The 20,007-nt window shown below is 41.5% G+C and overlaps 1 protein-coding gene across 1 annotated transcript in view; it reads right to left on the reverse strand.

Annotated features, from left to right (window-relative positions):
• LOC126298816 (neurogenic locus protein delta) overlaps window positions 1-20,007 on the reverse strand; it is a 1,242,617-nt gene that overhangs the window by 622,903 nt on the left and 599,707 nt on the right. Inside the window, exon 3 of the mRNA XM_049990282.1 lies at window positions 19,121-19,225. The gene's annotated coding sequence lies outside the window, so the exon portion shown is untranslated. The remainder of the gene's footprint in view (window positions 1-19,120; window positions 19,226-20,007) is intronic.

The raw sequence follows: 20,007 nt of genomic DNA on the forward strand, positions 1-20,007 counted from the left end.
ATGAAATCACCGATGCGGACCATTCTACTGGTGGGGACTCGCATCCGTCTGCATCTCAAGAAACCTAATACCGCAGGGACACGTCCGTCGGGCGACCCTCTGCGGATGTGCAAAGGGACTGTCGATACGGTGCAACTTTGTCATTTTAACATCATGTGGAGATGACAGCTACTCGACCCCAGGCATACAGAATAGGGACAGTGAATGTAAATACCATTAGATCGCCCGTTAAACAGCAGTTGTTTAGGGACATGATATACGCGTCGGATGTGGATATACTGATGGTACAGGAACTCTACATTCCTGAGTTCCAGGAAGTCATGGCTACATCTCCTACACCTCGCCGCACTCGAACAACGACAGTGGAACGGCAATATTGGTCCGGGACGGGATTCCGGTTCGCGACCTGGCTCATCTACCTTCGGCACGAGGACTGGCGATAACTGTTAATGGAATTCGCATTCTCAATGTTTATGCCCCTTCCGGCACCGACAACAGACGGGCGCGTGCGAGATATTATTCGGAAGAGATTGTGCCCTTATTTACCGGCAGATTCGATAATTTCATTATAGGTGGTGACTTCAATTGTGTTTTAGCCCAAAAAGACCAGACTCCACATTACAATACCTCTCGTGAATTGCATGTGCTATGCCGGGATCTGGAGTTAAGCGACACCTGGGACATGATTCATAGGAACCGTGAGGGATATACTTTTTATACCAGTCACTCAGCGAGCAGACTCGATCGAATATATGTTTCGGTTGGCCTACAGGATAAGGTGATCGACGCGGAACGATGGCCTGCAGCATTTACTGATCATCTGGCTTACATTTGTACCATAGCACTTCCTAGGCAAAGTGTGTGGAGAAGCCGCGGGACATGGAAGCTCAATTCGTCACTTTTGGCAGACACCGAATGTCGTCAGAGAGTCGAGGAGGTATGGGCCACATGTCAACGCCGTCTACCAACATATACCTCCGTGCTTCAATGGTGGCTCGAGTGTACTAAGCCGGCAATAAGAAGAGCGCTCATACAGTATGGTCGGGATAAGACGAGATGGCAAAGAGACACTCTTGATTATTATTACACCATGCTTCGTGAGCTGTCCTTCCAGGTGCCGTCTCCAGAACATCAAGCGGAAGTTCATCGTGTCAAGGCACAAATCCTATCGATCACGCGACGACGACTGGGTGGCATCCCAATACGGGCACGATGTCTCGACACCATCACTGGGGAACGTACCTCGATGCACCATGTGTCGCGGGAACATAAACGTTACCGCCGGTCATTGGTAACAGTGCTCCACGGTTTAGATGGCCGTCAACTGACAACACAACAGGACATTGCAAATGAATTTTTAGAGCATTTCCGCCACCTCTATGCCGGTACACCGACGGACCGTCTCGTGGGGGAAGAGATACTGCAACATCTGCAAACGACACTGACAGAGACGGATAAGGCAGCGCTTATGGAGCCACTCACAGAAGACGATATAAAGGTGGCACTCAAAAAAGGAGCGGCCCATAAATCACCAGGGCCAGATGGGATTACGCTAGAGTTTTATCGAGAATTCTTAGACATGATGCTGCCACAGTTGGTGTCGATGTACAATGAGGCGATGCGTCCGGACATGCGCCTACCGTCGGATTTTGTAACGGGCTTTCTTCTTCCCATCCCGAAGATGGCGGGGAGTCGCAATGTTAATCAATATCGGCCTCTCACTATGCTAAACACCGACTATAAAATCTTTGCAAGACTACTAGCGTCTCGTCTCAAGCTGGCGATATCCAGGACAATATCCCCTGATCAGGCTTGCCTAGGGGTGCGAAGCAACATCTCCTCGGCGTTAAGTGAATACCGTGACGTTATCGCCCTTGCGGAAACGTGTAAAATGCGAGCAGCGATGATATCTGTGGACTTCGATCGTGCGTTCGATAGGATAAACCATGACTTCTTGGCGTCAGTCATGAGCCGAATGGCGATTCCACCTGTTTTCATCTCCATCGTTATGAGGCTAATACGAGGGGCTACATCGAAGGTGATTGTAAACGGCCGGGAAGCGGGCTCGATTCCCATTAACAGCTCAGTCCGACAAGGGTGCCCACTCTCCATGATGCTGTTTGCGGTAGCGCTTGAGCCGCTGATGTGTGTTATGAGGCGCTCACTTACTGGGATAGTGCTTAATGAGAACTCTTTCGTTTGCCGCGCATATGCGGACGACATGATCCTCCTTGTCAGATCAGGACATGAAGTGCGTCAGGCTGTTGAACATCTAGACTCTTACGGGACGGCGGCAGGCAGTGTCGTTAACATGACGAAATCCAAAATTATGCACATTGGACGGGGTCTGGAAGACGTATCGGGACCGTTTCAGACGGTGGAATCGCTGAGATGTCTGGGGATTACATTTACCCGTTCACTACGGCGGTCGGCGGCGGCGAGTTCTCGGCGGCTTCTGCAGAATGTTCGTCTGACGATACGCAACAACTCACTGAGAGCCTTTGACATGATCCAACATGTGGCATACACCAACGTTCACATAGCGTCACGACTGCCCCATTTAGCGCAGATCCTACCAATACCGAAGGGTATTGCAGATCGCCTCATGGCTGCCTTTGGTTACTATGTTAGTACTGGGATGTTATTTAAGATCAAATATGATACGTTAACGCTGCAGTTCCGGAACGGTGGCCTCAACCTCACAAACGTGAGAAACAAAGCTCTGGCGCTTTACATGCGAGCGATGATACGAAATTGGCAACAAAGAAGGCATACCATAACGTCAGCTCTGATAGAAGTACTTGTTCCGCCTTCGTACGAACCCCCTATTGCGATGGGCAATATTTCGCCTTCTCTTGCACACATTGCCTCGTTTCTTGTTGATTACAGTTATGTTCGTCTGAAAGTACCTTCGACGAGAATACCCACGACTCGGGAGATCTATAGATGCTTGATGGATCACCATGGCCGCAATATAATGGAATTCAAATACCCGTCGAGAACGTGGAACCACATTTGGTGTGCAGTGCATACTCCATTACTGTCAACAGCAGCGAGATCGATGTGGTATATTCTTATAAACCGTAAACTTGTGACCAGGAGTCGATTACATACAATTCATATGGTCGATTCTCCTCTTTGCACCAACTGTGGACTGTTAGCAACGGAAGAACATGGTTTAATGTGTGGCGCAGCGAGGGACGTCTGGATGCTGACGCGTCGAATACTGGCCTTCCTTCAGCGCACTAACTACACAGAAATCACATCGGATGTATTTTTTCTACCGGACAAGACCTTTTTTCCCAAACAAAAGACATATGCGGTCAATTGGATCGCTGGACATGCGACGAAATATTTGTTTTCGTACGATATTAAGTCCGTGATGGATTATTGGATGTATTTACAAGAACAACACGAGCTCATACGGAGTCATACGAAATACAGGACTTACTTTTCCAATTTTTTAGGAAGTGTTTTTCACAATCCTCCCGTTTTCCTGGGGGGTCTGCCCGTGACTAGGATTGTCATTTACTTTATTGCTGTTACAAAAAAAAATGAATAAATAAATAAATAAATAGAAAATTGGGCGGCCTTTGTGTTGATTTTTTGGTTTCTAAATTGTTTTTGCTGTCTCGATACTTTTCAAAAAATAAAAAAAGGCGCTCAGTCAGGAACCGCGCGACTAAAAAAAAAAAAAAAAGCGGTTAAGGCGCCAGACTTAAGTTCTGGTTCCCAATAGGGAGCGTGGGTTCGAACCCCACACCTGGCACTATATTTTTACACTGCGTTCAGCGCCGATCCTCTCTACATGAACGGGCAGATATCGCTAAAGCTGTCTTAGGTCCAACTCATTAATAGTAGTGCATTACAAAAAACACTATTTTCATAATTAAAAAAATTGGTTACTGATACAATATCAGTATAAACATTCATGTTTAGGATGGAAACCTGTCATTGCTCTATAGACACAATCTCTGAACTTTCACTTGAAAGCTTGTTTACTCCGCGTACTATCCTTCTCTTATATCCTACACCAAAAAAAAAGTGGTCAGCGCGACAGACTGTCAATCCAAAGGGCCCGGGTTCGATTCCCGGCTGGGTCGGAGATTTTCTCCACGCAGGGACTGGGTGTTGTGTTGTCCTAATCATCATCATTTCATCCCCATCGACGCGCAAGTCGCCGAAGTGGCGTCAAATCGAAAGACTTGCACCAGGCGAACGGTCTACCCGACGGGAGGCCCTCGTCACACGACATTTCATTTCACTGTGGCGTTAACCAATTTGGTGGGTAACTGCACATGCTGCTAATTCGTAAAGTGACAAAATCCGCTCAATCTCAGCTTCAAATGACACTTTTTTTAATTCTACTTTATTTGGTTTCAGGCAGAGCCCATTCCAACCGATACATTGATTAAGAATAATAACACAAAGAGGATATTAGTCTGATTTAATACAATATATAAAATGTAATGCAACGAGATAAGGAACCAACAAAGTATATTAGTCCCATTGCATCATTGCAACAACAACAAAATTGTTCAAATGGCTGTGAGCACTATGGGACTTAACATCTGAGGTCATCAGTCCCCTAGAACGTAGAACTACTTAAACCTAACTAACCTTAGGAGATCACACACATCCATGCCCGAGGCAGGATTCGAACCTGCGACCGTAGCAGTCACGCGGTTCCGATCTGAAGCGCCTGAAACCGCTCGGTCACCACTGCCGGCCATCATTACAACAAAAGCCACAAAATTTTACCACAAAATCCAGTTATAAACATACATAACGGAACGTTAAAGATATCCTCAGACTCTAAAGTGTCCTCTTACAAAAACGAATGAAATGGGAAATACATTTGGCAAAGGAGATCTTCATGGAAATAAGAGCTGTCGTAAGAGAAAAACGGTCCTTAATTTTTAAATGTTATACAGTATAATTGTTCTTGGATGATGGTATTTCTCATATAGTACTAATATATGTGTACTGTTCTCGCCAGTGGAGCAGGAATCACAGTTTGTAGAAGGAATGAGTTTTAACAAATGTCCCATTTTATTGGTATTCATATGACCTGCCCTTAGTCTGTTAAGAGTAACAATTTCTTTTCTCTTGAGCACCAAACTGACAAGTGAAGGGTGCCGTGGGATCTGTTCCTGAACCGCCCAATATAGTGTGTATTTGATGTTACGGTCTACGTCCACTGCGTTTTTGCTGGTCTGGCGAGTCTACCACGAAACTCACCGTATGGTAAAGGTACGTTAATGGGAAGTAGACACTGTACCATTTTTGCCACTTGATCTGGACGTTCATTGCCCCTAATTCCAACATGTCACGGTATCTACTCAAGATGAATTAGTTGATGCAGCAGCCTTACTCAATTGAGACTTCGCAGTAAATCGTATGCCATAGGATTTAAAACATTTTCTTTGGCTGCCCCCGTAAGAGACTGTAGGGCACTCATCGGGTCAGTACGTACTAAGACCCTGACCACTTGAAAGTCTACTATGTAAAGTATAACTTGATGAATGACGTATAGCTCCGTGGTTAATATCGCCGCTTCAGTAGGCAACACGAAAGATTGTTCACGCCTAGTATGATCGTAAAAGAATGCGTCTCTCACAGAGCCGTACAGTTTTTAACCATCCCTGTACACGGTTTACCAGCTAGGCCGCTTACTATCAGCTCACTCGGGTTAGGGGTGTTTAAGGTATATGACCATCACATGCAGCATAGAGCATTTTTGAAGTGATATCGCTTTCTTGGCACCACGTGTCCCTGCTGTATGCTATTTGTACGGTTGTACGGTACGACTTCAGCAGCATAAGCTGTAGTAATCGAGATAATTATCAATGTAATATATGATTGATAGAGCATCTGATCCTCAGTATGTATCGACAACATAAGAGCTTCCGTCTCGAAACGAGTGGGGGAAATGCCAGTTCCGTTTGTATGACATATATAGGGGTCGTTTTAATATAGCCTCCACAGATACGCAAAGGTGCTGATTGGATACGCTCTAGAATCTTCAATCATGACATGGTAGCAAATGAGTCCTCGTGGTGTGTTGGCAGACTGCACAGCGTACACAAACCGCTCTCGAGCTACTGAACTCCACTGAAAGGCTTTAGTACTTTGACCTCGATTACACATATGGTTTTACGAAGAGATTTTCAGTGTTCAAAAGAGTACTGAGAAAAAGGCTTACGATTAGAAAAAATTGTATATATAGTTCGGCTCTGCTCCATAGAGTTTTCACGAAAACGTCGGAATAACATCATATCAAGTCAAAACAGTTCTTCTTTTCTCGTGAGCACCAAGCTGACAAGTGAAGGGTGGCGTGGAATTTGTTCCTTAATAGCCCATTGTTAACTGACAATGCGGTCGCATACCCAGCAGTATTTTATTGCCTGTAACAACTAAAATCACACATCTGGACCGTCGCTGGCCGCTATATGCCCGATAAGACACCTACGAAAACTTTTTTTCTCGTTTTTAATTTTGTTTTCCGGTGACGGCGTAGCGTGATCACCACTGGACTTTTCAGGATTATTGGATTCCTTTAGACGCGAACTTTCTTCTCACTCGCATTTTATGTAACTCGGAGCATTTTTGCGAATCATGTGAGACGACATCTTTAAATATTTTCTAATCACTTTGGGTCCTAGTAATGCTCCGTAAACTCCACAATGACATACAAATCAGTGTCCTAACTAAACACGTGCCCACCCTACGCCAGTACATAAGTTTACATAAAGCTAATTCGTAACAATCACAAGAATTCTCCTACGCTGGTACGATGTCGTCTCAGGCAGAACAAATACCAGGGGGAAAGCTCGTACAGACATGATCTTCCGTAGCGGGCTCAACTATTGTTATTAGTCTCATATTTATTAGTAATTCAAATATGCCGGTGTATTATCACACAAGAAAGTTCAACCGACAAGCGAAGAGATATTTTCAAGTCAAAACAGGAACACAAAGTTTTGATAAGCCTTTTATGTGAGTCGACTGGTGGGTAGCATTTGTATCTCTATGAAACTGTTCACAGAAGTGTGCAGTTGTGTCCTGGTACTTGGGATCTCCAGAAACTTCTTAAGAACTGTAGAGCGACTTGCAGATTTTCAGATCCTGGCCCAAAGATTGGCAGCTGACACTAAACGTAAGTATATGTAAATCAATGTGTGTAAATGTATGAAAAGATTCGAAGTCGTTTGACTACGTTACTGACTGGAAACAGTTACGGCCTTCAAGTAAGGTGTATTTATGTCCGGAACGATTTAAGCTGCGATGAGGACATAAATGTATCCGAGGGGAAAATATATGATAGATCCATATTTATTGGATGAATTCTGAGGAATTGTAATTCACACACGAAATAAATCGCTTAGAAAATTCTCGTTCGATCAGTTCTTGAGCACTGTTTATCAAAATGGAACTCCGATCAAATTGGATTAACGAAAAAGGTAGAAAAGATTCATTATTCAAACAATTTTAAGCAGTATGGGTTTCTGAAACACTGTACCCCATTGTACGAAATCGGTTCCAGTTGTAGTACCGACTTTATGTTTCGGGCCTATCGCTGTCCCCTTGGTTCATTTCAGGAGAACCTCTCGAGGCTTTCATTCAAATAGATTAGAATTTATATCATCTTGTGTCCTTGTGAAACTGAGTCATTATTTAGAATAAAAATAATTTGGCTTTCCGCGAAATAATTAATATTGTCAGAAAGGTGAACTGTTGCTTCTCATCATTAGCAGTTTGTAACTATTGTAGTCAGAGTGGCTCCTTTACCACCAGGTATGATGTTACTCTTTCGTTTGGTTTACGTACAACAAATTTTCTTTCATTTTCTCGTTCCTTTTTAGACACTGTGTTTTCATTTTTCTATTAGCTCCTAGCCTTTATGTTCTGCCTGTTCTGTTCTGTCTTCTGGCATATCTTAGGCCCTCCGAAATGTATGGCGGTAGACCATCTATATCTGCTATAGTAACGAAATCTCCTTGTCCCTACGGTTACTGGGTGTCACACATACATTGATTAAAATAGATACCAGTTTTTCTGGTTTCTATACTGTGGTAGAGCAGTGATTTTGAAATCGTGTACTCCTTATCCCCAAGGCGATAGTGCATTCCCCATTGTAACCATGCCGATTTGGCTATCAATAATTTGGTTACAATCACATGAAGCTTGTCTCGTGAAGCAACTTGCAGACAGACAGTTAGGTAACTAATTGTTGTCCAACTGAGAGCGTGTACCGTCTCTGTCGATCTCGGACGCAGCAGAGTCTTCTCAGTCGACAAACAATATGCAGAGTGTAACAGTACATACAGGATGTAGCAATATATACAGCGTGGAAAAACATGTACAATCGAGCTGGCACATTGTCGGGGGAAATACGTTATGGCGACACGGGTAGAGGAATGCACTATTTCCGTGTTCCAACTCCTGCAACTCTTCATAGCACGTTAATGAAAGCACAAAGAAATAGTACATCGGGTCTTTCTTTCACAAAATGCCCTTGGCTAACACTGATACATACTATCTTGCCAAAATTTGATGTGTTAAGAGAACTGGCTGTGGTAAAATTATAAGGTTTATAATTTAAACTGCAAACAGCCACAAGTCTGGTTTAAAAAGTTAATTTAATGCAAACCATTACCGGTTTCGAATTTTATTAGAAATCCATCTTCAAATTGTTCTTACAGGTTTCCTTTCTTTCTTGGTTGGGTCTTGCTTTGTATTCGTTAATGGTGTGGTCAGAAAAAGATAAACTGCTTTCTGGCCATAGACAGGCCATTCGGGCCGGAGAGACCACCGTGTCATCATTAGACAATGGATGCATGTGGTCAACACACCGCGCTCCATATGGTTGCCAGGTTTCTCGACTTGGAACTGCTACTAATCAGTCGAGTAGCTTCTCAGGCTCGGTGCACCCCGTACTAGTCCTCCCACGACGGTAAAATCCCTGACAGTACTGCGAATCAAACCCGCGTCCAGCATACGGCACTGAGCCACACTGACAACTCAGCTACGGAGACGGACTAATGGTGTGATGAATTGAGACAAACAGAAGGTTTTTGTTGTTAATTTGCTAAAGCGGCAAGAGATGTTTTTCCTTTTGACCGTCATAGAAATAGGAGGTAGTAATCTTTAAGTTATGAAACATTAAGTGAGTCAAAAACTTGTTTGGTGGGTGTTTCTGTGCGACGAATTCGTCCTGTAGTTGTGTTCCTTATTACAAAGTTAAAACACTTTCACACATGCACTAAGCGCGTGCCATTTAATTCCCTGTAGAATATTATAATACACTCCGTTTTATTATTTATGGCAGCATACATGCTCAGTATTGTCCGTCTGATTAGCTGGGTGGTAAGTTGCTCGCCTCCCTTGCAAGCGAGCCCGGGTTCGATTCCCGAGCGGGTTGGAGATTTTCTCCGCTCTTGTACTGGGTCTTGTGATGTCCTCATCAGCATTTCATCCTCATCACCGGCGCGCAAGTCGCCCAATGTGGCGTCGAATGAAATAAGACTTGCACTTGGCGGAGAAACTTCCCGGAATAGGGACCTCCCAGCCATCGATGCCATACGCTCATTTTATTTTTGCTCAGTATTTTGAAAACATGACATAGCGTCACTTGAATAACAAAACCAGCAGTTGCAAAGATATAAGAGTAGGAAATACGTTAAGTTAAAATGCTTTATAAAGTGTATGGGCGTAGTAAAACATGTCTTTGGTAGAGAAATTCAATTAATTTAAAAGGCGAAAACAAAATAGAAATTATGGCCAGTAAATTCTAATATGGCATTCAACTGAATGGATAAAATTAGACAAACGAATACAATACGGAAACAATGAAGTTTCTATAAACATATCTATTCAGATGTAGTATGTTTCATATGGTGAAAAGATTAGTGTTTTTTACATCGAACAGTACCAGTACTGGCTATGCGTATTGACTGACCAGTACTGTGTAAAACAGAAGAGCACGATAAAATATGTTTTTACCTTCATTTGTTGTTATAGTGATGAAACTGAATGCACAAAACGAATTAAAAATTGCATTGTATAGTATACATAGTATTACGATAAATTTTTTTACATTGATTAGACAGTTATAAAGTAAGAGATATGCTTTAGCGTCAGTACACTGAACAGAATCAACAATGAATATCAGATGACGACACAGTAGATAGTACAAAAGTACAAGAAGATATGTTTTCTTGGTTCCAATGATAAACTGAGTTTGAAACTGGAATACAGAGTTGCGTTCTAATTTATGAATAGTAGTATGACATATTTTACTGATTAGTCTTTTATAATCTAAGAAATAAGCTGTACCATTCTTATATATCCGATTATGGATATCAAACAAATGATTTCATTAAAATGTAGCTATAGACCATACAGAATGGAAAGAAAACAATGAAGCACCATTCAAGTTGCATTATGGTGATCTCAGACAGTGGAAGTATTATGTTGGTTAACAACACGAGAAGACTGTAAGTAGGCTGTTTACGTTTTCTTATTGGTAACGCCACGTAGCGCTCTGTATGAAAAATCACTGGCTGTGCCGTGTGCAGTCTGTGACTGGTTTGCATTGTTGTCTGCCATTGTAGTGTTGGGCAGCGGCAGCTGGATGCTAACAGCGCGTAGCGTTGCGCAGTTGGAGGTTAGCCGCCAGCAGTGGTGGACGTGGGGAGAGAGATGGCGGAGTTTTGAAATTTGTAAGAATTGGTGTCATGAACTGATATATATATATATATATATATATATATATATATATATATATATATATATATTATGACTATAAAGGTAAATACATTGTTTGTTCTGTATTAAAATCTTTCATTTGCTAATTATGCCTATCAGTAGTTAGTGCCTTCAGTAGTTTGAATCTTTTATTTAGCTGGCAGTAGTGGCGCTCGCTGTATTGCAGTAGCTTGAGTAACGAAGATTTTTGTGAGGTAAGTGATTTATGAAACGTATAGGTTAATGTTAGTCAGGGCCAATCTCTTGTAGGGATTATTGAAAGTCAGATTGCGTTGCGCTAAAAACTATTGTGTGTCAGTTTAAGCACAGTCGTGTATAAATTTTTCTAAGGGTACGTTTCAAGACATCTTGGAAGTTATTAGGAAGTGACGGTGGCTGAATCTGTTTGACATTTAGAATTAGATCAGTGAAGGTCCTTTTACGTATATGGGCCTCTATCTCCTCTAGACGGTACATTGTAGTACACTTGTCGGTAAGTTACAAAATCTGAATGCTCTTTTGTACGTTATAGATTGTATGTTTATTTTCTGCAGGATGGGTGGCGATAGCTGATTTCTCTAAGTTAATCATGCATAGGGCATCAAGGTGTTGCTCAAACAGGGTTTCAAAAGCTTTTGTTATTGATTCACAGAAGAATTTTTGGACAGTTATTACAGTTCAGTTTATAAATTTCTGACCTGTTTCTGGGGAGACTAATGTGTGGGAGTGTGTGTACTACTCTTAAACAGAGCAGTGGTGCAACCCATTCTTGAGTACTGCTCTAATTTTCTGATCCCCAAATCCTGGTTGAATTAAGGGGCTTCTAGATCTGTTACAGGTACCTTCGAATAAGACTAAGTATTACAGTGGTGCTTCGAGAACTAAATTGAGAATCCTTGTAGGGAAGGTGATATTCTTTTCGAGTAACAGTATTCAGAAAATTTAGAGAACCAGGGCTTGAAGCTGGCTCCAGAACAATTCTACTGCCACCAAGGTACATTTCGCGTAAAGACCACCAATATATGTTGTTGACCCTCATCTGCACAGCGAGAAATGACCGTTGTAACAAAATGAGAGAGATAAGAACTCAGAAGGAAAGATGTAACTCTTATCCCGGGAGCTGTTACAGAGTGAAACGGTAGAGATGAAGTGTGAGAGTGGTCCGATGAACCCTCTGTAGGAACTTAAGTGTGAAATGCAGAGTAGTTATGTTGATGTAGACCTAGATAAGAGAAATAAGGGCTCGTATGGAGGAATACAGACAGTCTGACCGAAAAAAATCGGAATACCAAAAAATAATTCATGTAGACTAATGAAATTTCAGGTATACATCTGTCTAGGTGACAAATTAAGTGATTAACATTGCAATCTCACAGGTCAATGTAACTCCCAGATAAGCCATTGCAAATGTTATGCTGGTACATTAATAACCGGTGTAACCGCCAGAACGTTGACTGCAAGATTGAAAACGTGCATGCATTGTGTTGTACAGGTGCTGGATGTTAGTTTGTGGGATCGAGTTCCATGCCTGTTGCACTTGGTCAATACAAGGACGTTTAATGCTGGTTTTGGATGACGCTGAAGTTGTCGCCCGATGATGTCCCATATGTGCTCGATTTCTAACTTTTCCTACTAACGTTACTCTATTTGTTTAGCTATGCAGTTTTTTCAAACAAATAAAAAATTGTTAATAACTCACAGGAAACTGTATATAGTTGTAACAATGACCCTTATGTTGCGGGTTAGCGGTATCAGCATCAAAAATATTTGAAAAAATTTTGAGAACAGCTATGTGACTTTTCCTATTCTGCATCGCTGTGTAATCTACTAGACTGACTAAACTAAGAAATTAAACTAAAAAAAGTTATTACAAAAATACCGTTAATATACTCATAAAGCAGAAATGTCAGTTTTTGTTGTAGTCACTGAATTCATGAATAACGTCTTTCCAAACTGTATTAGAAACCGTAATACTGGAGAATTCATAAAACACTCAAAGAAAAATCTATTCATTTTCTTCATTACTCACTTGATAGTTTTCTAATAATATTGGTGTTTAGGTGGTAACTGTTTCATATTACTGATTTTGTCTGGATAGAAAATGGTGGATCATATTTTCTTACTAGCTGTAAAATAAGATAGTAGGCATTGTCTGTCTACCTCTTTTTCGGAGTGAAACATTTAAAAAGTCTATATTCAATTGATATTTGACATTCATTGAGATGTGGATTATATGTTTTCATTTAACGCACATATCGTGTTTCAAATTGATGTGTTGACAATTATAACAGTTTTTTCTTGTTGCTCTTAGTTTCATTTTCTTTTGTTGCAACGTAAAACAAAACAATGACTAACAATCTTGCAGTTGTTTCTCGACATATATCACATTGCATTTATATATTTCTAACATTGAAGTATCCTCAAACAATATCTGCGTCTAAAACTTCTTGAGCTAAATCTGTGGCCACCTCATGCTAAGCGACACTTGCTGTGTCTTCAACACTGGACCTATCCCCTGGTGCATATTCAGAATCTCCATTACTGTTATCAATAAACGGATCACTATTGTTGTTAACATCCGCGCCAAACATCCATCTCTGTCCTCGGATGCAGAATTGTGACATCACTGACGTACCGATACTGTGGGATGGCACTGTTTTCATCCAAAGACCAGAACAGAAATATGGTAAATCAAACCAATCTACATAATCAACAAACGCTTTCTCGTGTTTCAAGTAGAACTACTTGTTGCTAGCAGGTAGTGCAGTTGAAACCAAAACAGACAGAGTGATCAAGCAGATTTTTACTAAATTTAAATTTACTACTAATTCACTAACTTTCTTCCTCCGAGCACTTCAGCTCATAAATGTGTCAATCCACCGTCTCATTGAATCTCGCATACCCTGAATCATCCCTTGGGTATTACGTCATGTTTTGCAGCCTCCCGAAACACAGGTAGCAGTACTGTCTGAGCCTTACACTAGAGTTAGGTGCACAGTAGCATCGAAATTCCCCACAAATAAAGGTCTAGTGGATAAGGTCCGGAGTACATGTAGGCTAGGAAACCGGTCAATCACTTTGAATCCATTTGTCGCTGAATCTGTCAGTTATGAAGACGACGAGTACTGTCATAGATGTGAGTAGGAGCTTCAACAGGAAGAAGTACATGTTTCATCATACTGATAAAGTCACGTGCCAACACAAGAAAAAATCTGAGTTGCAATTTAACGCTACCTTCGGTGAAAAAGAATATGAAACACTGGCGGTGAACCTTAAAATCACAACATAGTACGACATAGAGAGAACATTTTGAGGACTTTGTAAACGAAAGAGTTTTAAACGGTTTCACGGTCGCCTTTGACTGATGTGTGGCCATTATCAAGTGAATTACTGCAAATAACAGAAACAAAGCGTGTGCGCAGAACTGGATTTCCATCATACCATGTATATGGCAGTTGTGTAATAAGGAGTAAAATGAAATACAAAAATGATATAGTGCTCATATTGTACTTCAAAAGATGTCGAAACTTTGAAAATATCTTACCTGTGTATATTACATCATCTTTCATTGGACGCTTAACTGAAAAAGTGCGTCTGCATTTAACGATAACTTGACCGTTGCCTCAGTTGTGCTCAGTTATCTTTCCTACGGTAGTATCTGTACGAAAATTGATACTTAAATTGATTTTCTTGAATATCTGCGTGATTTCGTCTGAGACCACCCCTAAATAGTGAAGAAAGTTGAACTTAATTATCTCGTACTTGACACCCTTTCTTTATAAAGTAATTACATCAGTGATTTAATTTTCTCTGTGACCATTTGAACTGTAAAACATTTATTACAAGCCACGTACCAGGTGAGATGGGTCACTAGTTAGCACACTGTTCTCCCATTCGGGAGGACGACGGTTCAAACCATATCCAGCCGTCGTGATGTAGATTTGCCCAAGATTTCCCTAAATCGTTTAAGTCAAATGCTGGGATGGTTGCTTCGTTGATTTGAGCTTGTGCTCCGTCTCTAATGAACCCGATTTGTACGAGAGGTTAGACAGTACTCTTTCTTGCACTGCCATGAAGTTTCATTAATCTTTCTTCCTTCCTTCAGTAAAAATGTCTTACAGAATAGCCAATTGTTTTCCTATTCCCTTTTCATTTTGTCGAAGGCTGATAAGTCGGTGTATCTTTGAACTGAACAATTGTAGTATTCTTTGACCTGTACTTTTCGTTGCCATTCAACAAACAACAGCTAATTAGGCACATTTTGTTAAGCATTTAGTCAGCTGTGTCATTTGACTTTAATTTGCAGTTTAATAGTAATCAATCATGTTTGTGGAAGTTAAGATAAATAAATGTTATCGGGTGCCGACAACCGTGTAAGCTGATAACGAATCCAGTGAAGAAAATAACTTACAGCTTCATTTACAGTATCGAAACACACAATTTATAGCATACTGCTGTGAAAAGCAGTCGATCTTCTGAACAATGTTACCGACCTATATATATCTTCCATAAAAGTAGTGAGAAAGAGACTGACGCACTTTGTAGTTCAACACCAATTTGAGTGAGCTTACGGTAGCGATGCCTTCCTTAAATGACGTTAACATTAAACAACGAAAATTAGTAGTTTTAGAATACAATATAAAAGGAACGCAACTGTGCTCATCTTCACTTGACGCAGCACCTAAGCGTTGCAAGGAGATGGTTGCTGGCCTGGCTGTAATAACACGTACACACAAGCGCGCAGCGCCTGGGACTTCCCAGCAGCGGAAGCAAGTCTCCGTCCCCCCTCCACGGCTCCCGGGACCACAAACGAAATTCCCCTCCAAGAATATGACATCAGTTCATTGATATATAAAATTGTGGGAGGAGGAGGAAGCGAAACGGGCTGTGAATGGATGGGCGGAAAGGGGGGTTGGTCTCGTTTGAATGCGGCGTAGCAGGAAGCGGATGAAGACATCTCGAGTAACCTGCCGCCTTGCTCAGGTTGCAGGCGCGCAGTAGGCTGCTGCGAACACCTCACCGGCACACTGTTGCAGGTTCCGCACAAGCTGCACGGAGGGCTACAAACCCTCGTAATGCACATGGATTGGAGGACGTGTAACAGAACAATGTCTTAACTCTTTCAGTCGTACAAAATGACCTTGCACTGGTGCAAATTTCTATGAAAACAGTAGGAAAGTTTTGACGGATAAGCAGTATGCTGCAGATAAGACGCGAGATCAATTTTCCACTCGTAAATTTTCACATAGATATCCGTTGGTTTTCTATAAGGGACTAGAAGTGTCGGCATAAGTCTGTTTGGTAAGAAAAGATTTTCACCGGGCCACACAAAGGACCATAGAGCAACAGCCAATCCAGTGTGTCTGAAACTCAGACAATACGTTTTAGTGCCACTTTCATTCCTAGGAAGCCCAACGTATTGTTATCGAACTCTAACAGAATTCGTTCATGAGTCTGAAAGTGTTCGGACGCTACTTATTGGAAATAAATAAAAATTTTGTGACAGGTTGCAGTTATCTCTATTGTTATTCAACACCGACGTTTTGCGTCGGAATATATGCGATAGGCTGTATTTGTTTGGAACGACTCGCTCTACACATCTCAAGAACGAAACTTACAAACATCTTTCCTAACACCGGAGAAGACTGGGAGAAACACCTCGTACAAAAAGTCTTTTAGGAAGGTAGGAAACTTGGACTGGACTTCCCGACCTTCTACCTGTTTTTAGCCGCTTCAAACACTACCCGTTTTCTCTAGTGACTTGGGCTCAAAAAAGCTATCTTGTAGATTCTCAGCCTAATGACATCTCGGAAAAGACAATATTATTCAACTCACACACGTTGGACGATGGCTTTTTTATAATACTGTACCCATCGTGACTCGCCTTCTGACATGCCGGGTATCCGTCATGAACCAAAATCTAATAACAATCTTATTGCCAGAGTTTCAAAACCGTTTCTTCTTATGTGGGGCAGGGTGCACGTTTTGTTCTACATTTTTGGAGCTGTATATCTATTTCCCATGTGTTAGATTATTCTCCTTTAATAGAACCACCGACATACATTGCATCCAAAAGGTTTTGTTCACATTCATTTAGCATACGTAAGTCAGCTGATTTATTGCCAAATTCATTAAGAAAGACTTTATTAGTGACTAATGTATATACATTACTGTTCATAAACATTTTATCTCACAGTGATTATCGTTACCACCTATGAACTTCAGACTTTATTCTTTAAATGCAAGTTTCATATTACATTGCAATTTGTGAAAGTGTGTATCACAGTTGGAAATATTGAATTTAAAATGTTAATTGCTTTTTTCTTTTTCAGGAGGAGAATGAATTTTTTGTGAACATACGTGGAACATTTAGCTAAAAGTTTATTTTTTATTTACAGATAAACCATAATGGACCGTGAAGTAGACGTCAGGTTGCGACAACGGTCGGCGATGGACTTCCTCTTCAAGACCGGCGATAACTCTGCCACATCGATTCACAGGAAGTAGCTCCCTGTTTATGGGGAGGATACAGTGGATCGCAGCAGTATCCAGCGGTGGTTGCAGAGGTTTAAAGAAGGTGATTTCTGTATACTGGTCAAACCACGATGCGGTAGACCATCGACGGCAGTGAGTGATGTGAATAAGAAGACCATTGATCAAATCATCCAAAATGACAGATGTGTGACGACACGACAGCTTGCTGAAATGACTCGTTTGTTATTGGGTAGTGTGGTACCACTGATACAGTCGCTAGGGCACAGAAAAGTCTATGCACATTGGGTGCCTAGATCATGGGCAAGAGAAATGAAAACGATGAGGAAGAATGTGTGCGAGGGTCTCATGAAGACCTTCACTGAAGAGTGGAAACAGTGTTTTGACGGCGTCATTGCCCAGGATGAAATATGATTATTTTTGTTCGAACCTGAGAGCAAAATCCAATCCATGGAGTGGCGTCATCCAGGTTCCTCTCGGAAGAAGAAACCAAGACTTTCATGAACAGCAGGCCTCCTTCTTCTTGAAACCTGCCTCCACAATTAATAGGGACCGTTACTGTTTGTCACTGGACGAGCTGCGACTTGCCATCAAGACCCAGAGACCACAGCTTCCGGGTCAGCTCATCAGACTACACGATGACAATGCCAAACCCAATACAGCCTCTATGACACAGAAGAAAATCAGGAAAATGGTTTGGAAAATTGTTCCTCATCCTCTCTACAGTCCGGACTTGGCTCCGTCTGATTTTTACCTGTTTGGTCATCTGAAGGCCCACCTGCGCGGTAAAACATTTGATAGTGAGAAACGCCTAATTTCCTGTGTCAAGCGATGGTGTAAAAGTAAATCCCCAGAATTTTACCAAAGTGCATTCACATCATGGAAAGAACGCTGGGCCAGATGCGTCACAGCTGATGGAGGCTACATTGAGTAAGCTAAATTTATAGCTAGATTTTCCCAGTCTGTTCGCAAAAATGTCATTCTCCTCCTTCAAAAAATAAAAAAAAATTAGAGACGACTGTGCAAATCTTTGTGAACCCCCTTTGTACTTTCCTAAATTCAGTCACAAATAACACTCTATCCATCGATAATTTTTTTTGTGTTTGCCGGTGCTCGACAGGTTTCGAAGGTGTAGTCTTCTATCTAGGTATGTTTAACTGTCTGTATCTTAAAGCGCTTATGAAAAACGAACCTTAAGGACAACGACCAAGAAGCGTGAATAATTACGAAAATTTTAAAGAAAAAAGCACCTTACAAGTTGGCAGCGACTCCACAACAACAAAAAAAAAAAACATTTAACACGTTTCTTGGCAAAACGCGATATCTGCCAAATGATGAAAAGAAAAGAATCTCAAACCCCTCTGCAGCCCGAAGTCTCAAGGGAGATCATGCTACCAGACTGATAGCTAACTCAATAAATAATAGCCTAACAGGTATGTAAATTTGAACACTTCTCACAATGTAATGATCTGTTTTGGAGCGGAACTCTAACTGATGCACACTGCTATGTGCACCTTAGAGGAAGTTTTGTCGCGTCATTCTTGAACGTGTATGAAACGTCAAATAACAGTCTTCTGGACATAAGTCAAAGTATCAGTAATGTAAGAAGAGAAGTATGCAAGGTATCAGAAGATCAGGAACAGAACCAAATGTAACCTGAGATGCAAAACAAGAATACTGTGCCTTTATCTACCGAGAGTCATTTGCGATGTAAATGACTAATTTTGTTTCATAATTCTTCATTGTAGATGCGATCAATTTTTCTCTTCCCTGATTGTTCTCAGTGACACATAGACCCTTACACAACAGAATCATTTACAGTTATTTAAAACGAGCGAAATGTTGTAATTATGAGTGGTAAAAATCACATTTCACTGACCTTAATACTTCATCCATTTCTGCTCTTCCTTTAGCTGTTTCAAGTGGAGTCAGTACTGATTGAGTGCTAGAGCTGTATTCTGGTGACCCATTTCCAGAGGTGCTCCTGAAAATCAAGGCAAAATATTTTAGCTTACGTTTATGAAGTACTTTTGCCATATCAGAAAGTTCTAACTGTTACATACTAAAAGTCTTCTACGCAACATGTTATATATTTACAAATAGTATAAAATAAGAGCAAAGTTTGGAGTGTATTCTTACAGCTAAGATCTGCACTTCAGTCTCAGCTTCATTTCTTACTGTTAGTCTCAGTCTAAAGGGAGGTTTGTGCTCTCGGAGTAGGTGCGGCCGCCAATTTATGTACAAGGAAGAGATGAGTCTCTCTTCTTTCTGTTATCTGTCTGTGTTGTGTCAGACATGTAGTTGCGTAGCATGGAAGACAGGTGAGCGTATTGCACGCATTTTGTTCTTATGGATGTATATGAAAATGAGTGGGAAGAAAATTATGGTCGGTCTGTTTCAGCGACATTTTCACGAACCTAGACACGTCCAAATGAAACCAAGTACGTTATTCCAGGAATGGATGATTCTCACTTTTGCAGAACACCAATTTCTCTCGATTTTCTTGGTCACACATACACTCCTGGAAATGGAAAAAAGAACACATTGGCACCGGTATGTGAGACCCACCATACTTGCTCCGGACACTGCGAGAGGGCTGTACAAGCAATGATCACACGCACGGCACAGCGGACACACCAGGAACCGCGGTGTTGGCCGTCGAATGGCGCTAGCTGCGCAGCATTTGTGCACCGCCGCCGTCAGTGTCAGCCACTTTGCCGTGGCATACGGAGCTCCATCGCAGTCTTTAACACTGGTAGCATGCCG

The sequence above is a fragment of the Schistocerca gregaria genome, chromosome X (assembly GCF_023897955.1).
Source record: "Schistocerca gregaria isolate iqSchGreg1 chromosome X, iqSchGreg1.2, whole genome shotgun sequence".
Lineage (NCBI taxonomy): Eukaryota > Metazoa > Arthropoda > Insecta > Orthoptera > Acrididae > Schistocerca > Schistocerca gregaria.